Source organism: Python bivittatus, unplaced genomic scaffold (assembly GCF_059951505.1).
Source record: "Python bivittatus isolate LINGU-HERP-01145 unplaced genomic scaffold, Pbiv_v1 ctg000070_np1212, whole genome shotgun sequence".
NCBI classification, from domain to species: domain Eukaryota; kingdom Metazoa; phylum Chordata; class Lepidosauria; order Squamata; family Pythonidae; genus Python; species Python bivittatus.
In genome coordinates, this window is record NW_028277034.1 from 27,366,890 (window position 1) to 27,380,568 (window position 13,679).

The window sequence follows — 13,679 nt, forward strand, 5'->3', positions numbered from 1 at the left end:
ATATGGCCCAAACCGTCAGACTCAGCAAGTAGAATTTGAAGCAGAGCAAAGATGCTCAATGAGGCTCCTTGCAAGCAAGGGAGTAACTCTCTTAATTAAAGATAGCTGGCTGCACCCTGATTTAAGAGGTAGCCCTGACCCATATTTCTCCATTGGAAACAACCATCTGATTTCCTGCTCTGGTGTCTTATTCCTGTGAATCCTGCTTGTGAAACTCTGACCTTGGACTGGCTAACAAACCTGACTTGGCTGTCTGAATTTCATATTGAATTTTGACTATTCTTCTTGTGCTCCCGTTGAAAGTGAAACCACCCAGGCAAGCTTTCTTTCCAAGAGACTTTGTTGATCTACATTTTTTCCTTTGTTGATTTACATTCCTTCCTTGTCTGCAGTTATCTGCTCAGCCTTGAGTAAATTGCTATTCTCACCTAGCAAATGAGTGTGTATGAATTTGAAACCTGAAACAGGACAAATGTATTCTTCACAAACAAAACAGAAAGCAATCACCTGTTTCTGGTTCCTATAGTAACAATTAAAGTATCACTTTACTTCATTGTAGGAAGTCCAACTTCCTGCACCATTATGAGAGCGAGTGCAAACTCAGCTATGTACATGTGTTCAAACAGATGCCAGGATAAAAGAACTTTTTACAGAAAAGAATGTTTGCACTGAGGAATTGTTTACTAAATCAGGTGGATTCAAACATTGCAAAAAAGTGGAAGGTCCATGGGGTAAGACCAATAGATTTAGAGGAAATGAAAAGAAAATATACACATAGCTGGAATGAACTGTTTCAGTAAAAGGCAGACATAACTATTCTTCAATTTTTTTAGAGGAAGAGAGTTAAATATATTAATGATTTGTTATCATCATGATTATCAACAGTAGGTAGAAAACACTATCCTAGACTTACCAACAGAATATATCACTCTTATTCATACCTAGGTCATTCAGGCAAGGCAGTGGCTCAGCATCCTCTTAAGGGTCCTTTTTGTCTACACTGATTCAAGATTAATTATGAAACTGTAATGGTATGTGGGAATGATCTTGGGAAACAGGAGAAAGAGCTGCAGCCTAGCTAACAGTCTGATAAACGAAATTTGAGTCCAAAGGAAAATGGGTGGAGAAAACACCTCAGAAGGGATGCACCCTAGTTTTCAGGAGTGTAAAAATAAGGGACAGGAGGGTTACACTGCAAGATTCTGTTAATGCAATAAAGATAGAGTTAATACTTATGATTGTGTTTCTTGCCTGGACTACCTTGAAGGGCTAACTGAAACTCATTTTAGGTGCTGCTTATCTACCTTCATAGTTCTGTAAAGTTTAGAACCAGCTATACTGCCTGCCATCAGGAGATACTATAGCTAGTGGAAAATGGATCAGGGATTTATCCATAGCTGCTCTAAACTTTAAAATTCTCTTCCCGGGATTCTCATCTGGCCATCACTTTACAGGCTTTAATATAATATTTAAAAACTGCTATTTTGCAGCATGGAGAAATGTATTCTCTCCTGTTTTATGGTATTAAATTACTATAGTTATGTTGTGGTTATATTTTGGAGGTGTGTTGTTTATATTACCAGCTTTCATTTATTTCTTCTAACAGTATGCTTATGGCTACTTTAAGTGAGTCCATCCACCTTGAAACTGGTCGTCTTCTTCTCTTTCCTTCCACCTTTCCCAGAATTAGAACATAATGTGTCCAAAGTAGGATAATTTGAGCCTGGTCATTTGTGCCTCAAGTGAGAATTTGGGTTGATTTGTTTGATGATCCATTGATTTGGTTTTTTTGGCTGTCCACAGTATTTTCAGGAGACTTCACCAACACCAAGTTCAAAAGAGTCAATACTCTTCCTATTCTGCTTCTCTAAAGTCCTACTTTTGCTTCCATAGAGTGTCACAGGAAATACCATGGCTCATACATTCTGATCTTTGTAGGTATAGACACATCACAGTATTTGAATATCTTTTCCAAGACCTTCATGGCTGCTCTACCAAGTGTTAGTCTGCTGGACTGCTTGTTCCTTTACTGTTGATGGTTGATCCTAAAAGGCAGAAGCTATCCACCACTTTGATATCTTCACTGCAAAATCTAAGGCTGGTTGTTCTACCTGTTGCCATTAGTCTGATCTTTTTTATATTTAATTTTAGTCAGATTTTTTTCCCCACTCTTTGACTTTTTTTTACTAGAGCTTGCAGATCCAATGCATTTTCAGCTCTCAGGGTAGTGTAATCAGCATAGCATAGGTTATTGATGTTTCTTCCTCCAGATTTAAAACTATGCTCATCTTCTTCCAATCCAGCTTCCCTTAATATATATTCAGCATATAGATTGAATAAATAAAGTGAGAGTATACTGCTTTGTAGCACTCCTTTGCCTACCTGGAGCCAGTCTGTTTCACCATGTTCTGTCCATACTGTGATTTCCTGAGCTGTATATTAGTTTCTCATGAGGACAATGAGATGTTCTGGGATTCCCACTTTTCTGAGCACATTCCACAGCTTGATACAATTGACACAATCAAAGGTCGTTGTGTAATTGAGGAAGCACATAGTGATGTTATTTTGGTATTCTTTGTCTTTCTCAATTACCCAGTGTGCATCAGCAATAATGTCTCATATAAACAGAAGATACATCAGCAAGTAAAATGTATACTTGTATGTAAACAATTCTGGCCTCAATTTCACATTTTAATTTCAAATAAACACATAAAACTCTTAAATGTTTGCTACCATTTAGTAGTTATGTGGGGTTTTGAACACCAGTTATAGTAGTTCTAGTCAAAGCATATTACAAGTGAATTGGTTTTGGAATTTACAGGTAGTGATACTGTTTTTATTATTATTTTTTTCAGATATTATTTCTTCAATTATTCTTCTTCCATTTAAAAAAAAAACACAAGAAAATTCACATATAATTGTTTTCAATTTTGTATAAGGTTCTACAAGGGTATACAGGACTAAGTGCATGTACTTTTCTTGATATATTTTTACATTTTAACTTTAATGTATCATCCAATACATAGTTTCATTATTATTTAACTGTCCTTAATATCTATCTATTTGGTGTTTTATTCACATTTTCTGTACAATGACTGTCAGGTTACAGACTTAATTCACTGCTGTTTTCTTTGTTAAATTACAATCCTTGTAATCAGATTGAATGAACTTGCTCCCCAGAAATCTGTGGTGGATTTCTTCTATTATCCTAGCAGATGTGGCATGCACATTTAATTAAAAAATGTATGTGCTTTGTAATCCATCATTCTGGGGATGTTGCTGTTCATGAGTAAAATGGGAAGACAGTTCGTATGTCCTATTCTTAAGCACGTTGCTGAGGAACAGTGTTCTATTCCCATTTCCAAGGATAACAATTATTCTCATCAGTCAAAGAGCAAGACAAAATACAGAAGCTGTATCTAAGGTGAGCAAGCAGCTACTGATAGTTGAACTTCTGTCCCAAAGATGCAAATGAAACATTCTATCCTAAAGCCTCCACCATATCTGGGAGACTTTTTGCAAGTGCTTTGAAGTCTTTTTCTGGTTGTCCACATGGTGGGTATGAATGGAGAGACAAGAAAGTGAAGTGCAATTCACATGCAAAGACAACCAGGAAAAGCCTTCAAAACACTTGCACTGAGCCTTCTGGTGGATGTGGCTGCTTTAATTTTGTGAGGAGAGGTACTTTGCTTAAGGCAAAGCATTTTGAAAAAGGCCATTTCTGAATGGTATTTAATTGTTAGTTTATCAAAGAAAAATATGCATTATTTTATTGCATTTATCCTACAAAATGATTCCTTTGAGTGTGATAATCTAAAATTTATTTTATGAAATTCATTACTGGTATTTGGAGTGAAGCTTTCTTTTATAAAGTAACTTTGTGGAGATAACTTTTTTTTTCAGAGTGAATATTTTACAAAATATAACTGGATTATAATTGTAATAAACTATTGCTAGTCATTTATCTAAACTGAATACATTATAATCTGCAATGGAACTGATTAAAGCAAGATAGATATCACTGCAATAGCAGAATATATGCCACATTACATCAAATGAGTGTAGCTAGGAACATATTTTATGAACCTTGGTGTATTGGCAGAAAACCATGAATTACTATGACTATTCCCATCCTTTTCACAGGTCTCATTAGCTACTGCTCTTTTGTGCTAATTACAGCTATCTGTGCTAGCCATTGCAGGTATTTTCTCAGTTTGCATTGGAACAGATTGACTATCTCATGGCATTAATTTGGGGGCTGCATCTATCAAAGGTGGAATGAGCATAATTGATCTTGCTTCTTGAAAGCAAGTTGGTTAAAATGATCCTAGAAATTCTCTTCATTTTCAAAAGAAAATATCTCATTTGAGATATCTATGTATGTATGTATGTATGTATGTATCTATCTATCTATCTATCTATCTATCTATCTATCTATCTATCAATCTATCTAACATATCTCAGATATGAGACAGTCATTTAGAAATGCAATTTCTAGGATCACTTTAGCCAGCTTGCTCTCAAGAAACACACACACACACACACACACACACACATAAACACACAAACCAGTACAAAGTGGCTGCAGGACCTGACAGCAGACCACAGCAATCTCCCAGAACAGGAACCAGTCACCATCACAGTAGAAGACATCCAGCAGGGGGTCAAGAACATGAAGAGCTGGACAGCATCTAGCCCAGACAGGATCCACACCTACTGGCTAAAGAAACTAATAGCAGTGCATGAATCCGTACAGCACAGATGAACCAGCTGCTAGCAACAGTCTCCCACCTAGACTGGCTAACACGAAGGACAGTGCTGACCATGAAAGACCCTCACAAGGAAACAACACCATCCAACTACCTGCCAATAACCTGCCTCCCCACAAATCCTATCAGGCATCACAGCCACCAAGCTATAAGACCATATGGGCCAGTACATGAGCACAGCTCAAAAGGACATTGGGAACAACACTAGAAGCTCAAAACACCAGTTGCTCATAGATACAACAGTTGCTCAAGATAGAGCAGACCAATGTGAGCACAGCCTGGATTGACTACAGGAAAGCCAATGACTCAATGCCACACAGATGGATCTGTGAATGCCGCACACATGGATCTGTGAATGCGATACAAAGTCAACAGGACACTCAGGACCCTCCTCATGAAATCATTAGGACTGAGGAAGATAACACTGGAAGTCCACTCAAGACAGCTTGCACAAGTGGCCAAGGTGATGCACTATCCTCACTGCTGATCTGTTCTAGCCTGTTCTAGCCTTAAACCCTCTCAGCCAGATTATCACAAAGCCTGGATACGGGTACAGGTTCAAGAGTGGAATCACCATCAGCCACCTCCTCTACATCGATGACATCAAGCTGTAGGCTATGAGTGAACAAGACATCGACTCAGTGATCCACCTGACAGGGATCTACAGTGAGAACATTTGGATGTCATTTGGACAGGAGAAGTATGGTAGGATGATAGTAAAGACAGGGGAGGTAGTTAAGACTGATGGGGTGGAACTACCAGTGGGCCACATAGCAGACATAGAGACCAGCTTCAAGTACCTTGGTATCCCACAATCACATGGGAACCATGATGAGGAGGCAAGGAAGACAGCAACATCCAAGTACCACCAAAGGATAAGACAGGTCCTGAAGAGACAGCTGAATGGGAAGAACAAGATCCATGCCATCAACATATATGCCTTGCCAGTCATCAGATATCCTGTCAGTATAGTGAGCTGGCCAAAGGAAGACATGGAGGCTGCTGATGTGAAGACCTGGAAGCTCCTCACAATGTATGGAGGTTCCCATCCCAAGTCCAACATCCAAAATACACCAGCCGGAAAGAGGGCGGGCAGGGTCTGATGAGTGTCAAAGCCACTGTCCTGGACGAAATCCAAAGGATCAGTAAGATGGCACCCAAAGATGAGCTGCTGAGAGAATGCCTCAGGCAGCAGCAGACGTGGGAGAAAGTTCAAGTGGAGGAAGTGCCATGGCAAGACAAGCCCCTGCATGGGATGTACCATTGACAGATAGCTGAAGTGGCTGACATTGGGAAATCCTACCAGTACCTGGAAAGGGTTAGACTAAAAGACAGCAGTGAGGCACTGATCACAGCAGCAGAAGAACAGGCACTAAGCACCGGATCCACAGAAGCAAGGATCTACCACACTAGACAGGACCCAAGGTGCAAAGAGGCCTCAGAGACATTCCAACACATAATGGCAGGATGTGAGATCCAGGCAGGAACAGCATATACTGAACAGCGCAACCAAGTAGCTGGCATTGTGTACAGGAACATCTGCACTGTGTATGGGCTAGACCCTCCCAAGTCCAGATGGGAGATTCCACAGAAGGTTGTGGAGAATAACAGGGCTAAGATCCTGTGGGACTTCCAGATACAGACAGGCAGGCAGGTACTGGCCAATCAACCAGACATTGGTAGACAAAGACCAGAAGACAGCAGTGGTGATAGATGTAGCAGTGCCAAGTGACAGCAACATCAGGAAGAAGGAGTATGAGAAACTGGAGAAGTACCAGAGCCTGAAGGAGGAACTAGAGAGGATGTAGAAAGTTAAGGCCAAAGTGGCCCCAGTGATGGTAGGAGCACTCGGGGCTGTGACTCCTAAGTTGGGAGAGTGGTTCCAACAGATCCTAGGAACAACATCAGAGCTCTCTGTCCAGAAGAGTGCAGTGCTAGGAACTACCAAGATGCTATGCAGAATTTCAAATTCCCAGGCCTCTATATTCTCTCTCTCCCTCTCCCTCTCCCTCTCTCTCCCCACTGTAAAATAATAATTCAGAAACAATCTATAGTTTGGAAGATTTCTCTGCTCTGAAAGAGAAAAGATTGTAGCAGCATTTATTTGGCAAGTGTTTTTATTATTAATACCAATTCTACTAGTTGTTATTAAAGTGATATCTTAATATCAAAATCTTACTCTTAAAGATTGTGCACAGTCAGTAGAAAACCATGTACTGTAAGAAAATATAGTATATTTGCTGTTTAGCAGATCGTTATCCACATGGATCAGAAAACAGTTGTGTTTCAGCTATACTTTTTTTTTCCAGATACAATTTTGGCTTTATTTATTTATTTGTTGGCTTTAAATGTCAACCAGAAAAGCGGCGTTATATTGCTAGCAAGATACTGTTTGAATAGAAAAGAGATCCTATCAAGTCTCTAGGAAAACTTTTTTGCTTGTCTGGTATTTTACAGTTTGAGTAGAGTAATTTTTGAATAGAAATGGAAACATACATCATATGATTGCTGATATTGTAATGTATTCATAAGCAATATCTTTTCACTGTGTAGCATGTATGATTAAATTGTCAATATGAAGAAAATTTGAGAAAACTTAAGGATGATGAAGATACCTTAAGAACAATGTACATGCATTTCTCTTAGGACTGAATTAAGTTATGATACAGAATACTGAACAAGTATATAGGAAACCAAATTTATTCAGAGAACTAGATAAATCTGTGCTGCAGTGATAAAGAAGCTGAATAACCTCAGAGCTAGACCTCTATATTGCTTCTGAATTCTAAATATTTGTAATCTTTTATTCAAGTCCCTTTTGACAAATCTCTTGACAACCACACTAAGTCTTGACCAAGCCAGGCTCTTAGTCCTTCTTTATGATATCACCTTGGAATATAATTCCTGCCCTTCAGACTAATTAGCTCCTGAGAAATTGTACATTTGTCAGCAGAAGGTCATAACCTTCACATTATTATTTCAGCAAAATGCCATCTTTTGGGGATAGATGGAACATCTCTGTCAAATGTGCCCACATTCAGTAGATTTAGCCTTAAACTGAAATCAGTAATATGAAAGGAAAGTAAGGCTACATAAATATGGTTATGAATATTTGAAGAAAATGACATTGAAGATGTCCCAAGCTATGTAAGGGTACTAGATTGTATCCAGTTGTGTTTTTCTATTCTAGAAGACCCTTTGCTCTATTAGAGGTTTCTGTGAATGGAAAACAGCTTTATAGATTTATTTCTCCTAACTCTTGATTTCTTCCTTTCAGAAGAGGATGATTATGTTAAGAATTTCAGAAGAAAATGCACATTTATGCAAACAATCTCCTCCTTCATGACCAGGCAGGCACAACTGAACTCAACATGGGCCAAAAAAATAGCCAGTTCTAAATTGGGCACTCCAAGTCCCTTCAGTTAAGGAATGTAATCTACTGGGATCTAGGAAGTGTGACTTGTTTGCCACAGTGCCTGATCTCTGAAACAATACTTCCCCAGAGATCTGTAATGCCCCCACTCTGGTACGATTCCAAATCTCTGAAAAATTGGCTTCATTCCCAGGTCTCGGAGAAGGAAGGTTGTTGAACCGTTGTTAGTTTTTCTTTGGTGTATTGTGTTGGCTTCTTCCAGACCTGCATGATCTTTTTATTTTCTTTCTTTTACCAAAATCAGTTGGAATTATTCAGCCTGTAAATTTAATACAGTAAGTAAATACCAATGGAAGAGAATATGTGTAGCTCAGGGTTGAACTATGGAGTCCTTGGTGTACTCTGAGCTTGGTTGTTTTCTTGCAAATGTTTCATTACCCACCTAGGTAACATCTTCTATGCTAGAATGAAGTGGGGTTTGTTCTCTGCTTATATATAGTAGCTTGCCCTGCCAGTGTTGGCAGGGACTTCTCCCTCCCCACTTGGTGGCTCCTTGATTAGGGTATTGTTTACTGCTTGATTGTTTGTCTGGTGTTAATGTTGGTGTTAATCTCTGCTTATCTGGGTGATGATTGCTGGTGAGGAGATGTTCTGGTCTTTTTGTTTCCTTTTTCCTGTCTCTTTTGAATAGTGTGTAGATGTTGTTTATCTCTATGTGTCTGTTGATGGCTACCTTGTCTGAATACCAAACTTCCAGGAATTCCACACATTTTTGGATTTAGCTTGGTCTAAGATGCTGACAATTTCCCAGTTGAAACTATAGTTAAGTTTGTCCATGTGTTGTGAGATTAAGGAGTTTTCATCATGTCTTCTGACTGCTAGCTGGTGTTCATGGATGTGCTCTGCTAGCCTTCTGCCTGTCTGTCCTACATAGTGGTTGTTGCAGACTTTACACTGTATGTTGTAGATGACTTCTGTTCACACACACACACACCCTTCTTGGGCTACTGGATCTTTTGGTTTACTTAAGATGTTTTGGAGGGCTTTAGTTGGTTTATGTGCTACAAAGGTGCCATGTGGTTGTAATAGTCCGTTGGTTGTTTCTGAGACATTTCTGATATATGTCAGTGTTATCCTTTTCATAGCTTGTGTTGGTTGTGTTGTAGTAGGTTGAGTGGTCAGGTACTTTTTGATAAAGTTATGTTTCACAACACATGGGCAGACTTAACCAAGCTCAGAGAACCCCAAGGACTCCATAGTAAGTAAATATTAGTATTCCTAATAATTCATAAATATTGCCTAACTTTAATTAATTGATGAACTGATTAACTGATTCATCTCTCTTCCTCTCCAATAGAATTAATCAAGCCAAATTTCAACATTTCTAAGATTCAGTACAGAAATTAAACATTTTTCACTGAAATAGGCAGTTCCCATGTTATACTGTATTTCTATAGTTATATTGAACAGTGAAAACTGAAATTACAAACCTGAGATGGAAATGAAAATGGTGTATACTACATCTGGGATGAGCTGCAATAAAAATATAATCAAAGCTTATTAAGAAAAAAAGAGGGACGAAGTATTCTGAAGAAATATTCACTGTTTAGCTAAACCAAAAAGGACATCTTCTTCATAAAAGTTTCTGAGTCAGTGTTTTGTTGCCCAAAAAATATTTGCTCGTACACTTATCAGATTGTCTAAGGCAGGGTTTTCCACCCTTGGGGCCAGTTATCAATCTGGAATTGCTTTCAAAATGTTATAAAGTTTTCTAGAAATTAGGCCGAAACATGGTTATTTATTTTCAGAGTCATTAAACTTTATAAATGGGTTGGCATTTGTTCTTAAATATCCACTATTTACTTCCAATTTTGTACTCCAGACTAGCCACATTGCATCCTTCTGACAAATGATTCTTGAGTTAACTAGCAAATTGAATAGAAAGTCATATAAAGTGGCAAGCTTAAAGGGATGCATATTGTACATTTCAGGTAATACAGTCTGGCTTTGGTTACACATCTCAGTATTCTAGTAAATCAGAAATAGAGATTACATTTGTGTCATGACTAATGCAGTCAGGATGGAGGGGAGGGGAGTTTGTACCTGCAAATTGAATGTTTTGTGTGCCATACTGCAATTTGAACTTTCAATTTACTTTATTACATAAAGTATGAGAGAATGTTGTAGACAGTTTAACCTATTCAGATGTATTTTTCCTTTTCCTTATTTTTTTTTTCTTGTTCTGTGATCCATTATCCATTGGATATTAGAAATGTGACATCAGGTAATTCTGCCTCCTATGAATCCAGATTGTGCATCTCACTTTGCTTAAGTCTACACTGCACAGTCTGAAGCATTATCTAATTGGCATATGATAGAAGTGCAATTGTTCGGCAGGTTGCACATGCAATTTGATGTTGATGTTGTTCATCTGGATGAACCTGTCAAATTGACTTCTGCTTTATTTTGTTATTATTTATTAATTATTATTAATAAATATATATATTAAAATTATTTATTGTCTAGATGAGATTTTTCTTCCTTTTGTTTGTTTGGCATTATGTCAAAAAGTTATTGAAAATTGTGATAGAGCTGTTCAACTTCTACTTGCTCTGTATCTGTGGTTGGAGCATACGCTTGGAATGTCAGCATAATATTGATTGGCGTGCCTAGGATTCAAATTGAGATCATTGTATCTTTTTTCAGGTTGTATCTGAGCACTTATTTTGACTCTCTTTTGTTAATAATGATTCCTACTCATTTCTTATGATTTCTTGTCCATAGTAGTAGTAGTAGTAGTAGTAGTAGTAGTAGTAGTAGAATAATAATAATAATAATAATAATAATAATAATAATAATAATAATAATAATAATATCGGCATGCTAAGACCAAATGCAGGCTAGCTAGAACAGATGAAAGAAAAGAAGCTGAAGAACACAAAGATCAAAGAATACCTGATAAAGAAATTTCACCAAGAAGCAAGAAAAATCAAGGAAGCAGTGGAAATAATAAAGCAGCAAATAACAGACATAGCCAGAAAGATAAGCAGATAGAAATCTCGAATTGCACACTACAGGCAGAATCTCCAATTTCCGTCAAATCAGAAACATTTCTACTAATCCATCAATGGAGAGACTGCAACGAACCAGTCAACACCTGGCAAAGAAGAAACACCTGACAAAGAAATACAACAAGAATGCAACGTTGGTAAAAAAAAGGTGTATAAGAATACAAAGGAAGCTGAAATGAAATAACTTGTAATAACAGCGGAAATGGTGGAGAAAAGGGCAAGGAAGATCAAGAATTGGTAAGTACCAGGTGAAGATGAACTGCATGGTTTTTGGTTGAAACATCTGAATGCTCTGTACCCACTCATTGCCAAGCACATAGTGCAAGGAGGTGAAATTAAAGATTGGTTAACATCTGGCAAAATTACCTGATCATGACAGATTCAGCAAAAGCGGCAGCGCCAGGCAACTACAGGCCAATTATATGCTTACCAAAAACTTTCAAATTGCTAACTGGTGGGGTAGCTGATGCAGTCCAACAGCACCTAGTTGAAAACAAGCTCTTTCCCTCAGAGCAGAAAGGAAACTGCCCAAACAGTCGAGGGACAAAAGATCAGTTGCTAATTGACAAGATGATTTTGGAAAACTGTAAAAGAAGGAAGGTCAACTTGAATGTCACTTGGATTGATTACAAGAAGGCATTTGATTTCCTGCCACATGACTGGATAATCAAGTGCCTATAAATAACAGGAGCCAATGAAAACACTGAGGTTTTGTGCAAAGATCAATGGCAAAATGGAAGGATGGTTGCTGTTCAATGGTGATAGACTGGGAGAGGTTAGCATCAAGAGAGGAATCTTCAAGGAGACTCACTATCACCACTACTGTTTGTCATTGCATTGATTCCTCTGTTGACAATATTGAACAAGTCAGGCCATGGCTATCAAACATCAAAAACATCTGCTAGGTTATCCCACCTCCTTTACATGGATGATCTGAAGCTGTATGGAAAAACACCATCTGAAATAGAATCAATGCTCAACACTGTCCAAATTTACATTGAAGATATTGCAACGGTGTTTGGACTGGACAAATGTGGCACCTTACCATCAGCTGGGAAAAAATAGTGAAAACTGAAGGAATCAAGATGCCCTATGGAAATAACATCAAGAGTCTGGCTGAAGAAGATCACTGCAAATACCTGGGCATCCTTCAGGCTGGCAACATAAAGCACATTGAAGTCAAGAAGAAGTTGGTAGTGAATGCATCAGAACAGTGAAAAAGATCTTAAAGTCCAAACTCAGTGGAGGAAATACCATCAAGGGGATTAACACCTGGGCAATTCCAGTCATTAGATATACAGCTGGAATAGTGGACTGGGCTCAAGATGAACTAAAAGCCCTGGATTGGAAAACCATAAAAATGATGACAATGAATCATGCACTTCAGATACTCAGTGACATTGACAGACTCTACTTACCAAGGAGCATAGGTGGGTGTGGAATGTTGCAAGTACGTACACCGACAGTTGAAGAATATTAATTATTTAATCAACTTGCATACTGCTTCAGTTAGAGAAGTAATTCTAGGCATTTTACACATTAGGATTAATAACAAACAAGTAACAATAAGAACTGGCAAACAAAAGAAACAATAATAATGCCCAATCCATATAGGGAAAGGCAGATATAATCATAAAATAAAAATTCATTACCAGGATCAGATCATACCCCACCTATGTGAATCTTAGAATAAGAAAGTGCAACAGGGTTGGGGGCTGCAGGGAATGCTGTTTCAAATGATAGATGGAGCCATAGAGATGGCCCATCTTCTATGTCCCACATAATGACATTTCTTTACAGCTGGGACCTGAACAGCACCAATTCTAAAGTAAGCTGACACTTCCTTCTGCACTGAAATGTAGTTAGCAAAACCCCTTGTCTATGATCTTTCTATTGTGAAAGTCTCTTCCGGGAGTGTACAATATAGCTCATAGGATCATTCGGGTATCCAAGCCCCTTTGCTACTGCCAGGTAATGATCCATGAAGGAGCTTTTACTTGTTATATATATATATATATATATATATATATATATATATGTAAATTATTATCATACTATAACATGACCCTTGAGGAAAAGGATTGTGTATTTATAATGCAGATTGGTCCCTGTCCAATTTTTTATGAGTGGCATTTTTTTTTTTAAAAAAAAAGATAATTTAGCAGCAACCTCTATCATTTTCTGTCCACTGAATGTTTTCTTCAATACTGTACCATATATAAAATCTCAGGACTGGCTGCTCTGTTCTCACATCCCCTGGTTTTGTTATCTGTAATTAAATATAAGCTTCCTCGATGCTGGTAGTGATTTGATGGATAGTTGCTTACCTACAAGGCAGCACTTAGAGAAATGGAGGTCCTTGAAAGTGAACTGCATCACAGTGTAAATCAGCTAAAATGAAGACAAGAGTGAATATAGATTTTGTGGTAGGAATGCCCAGGAGATTATTCTTAGAAATTCACAGAT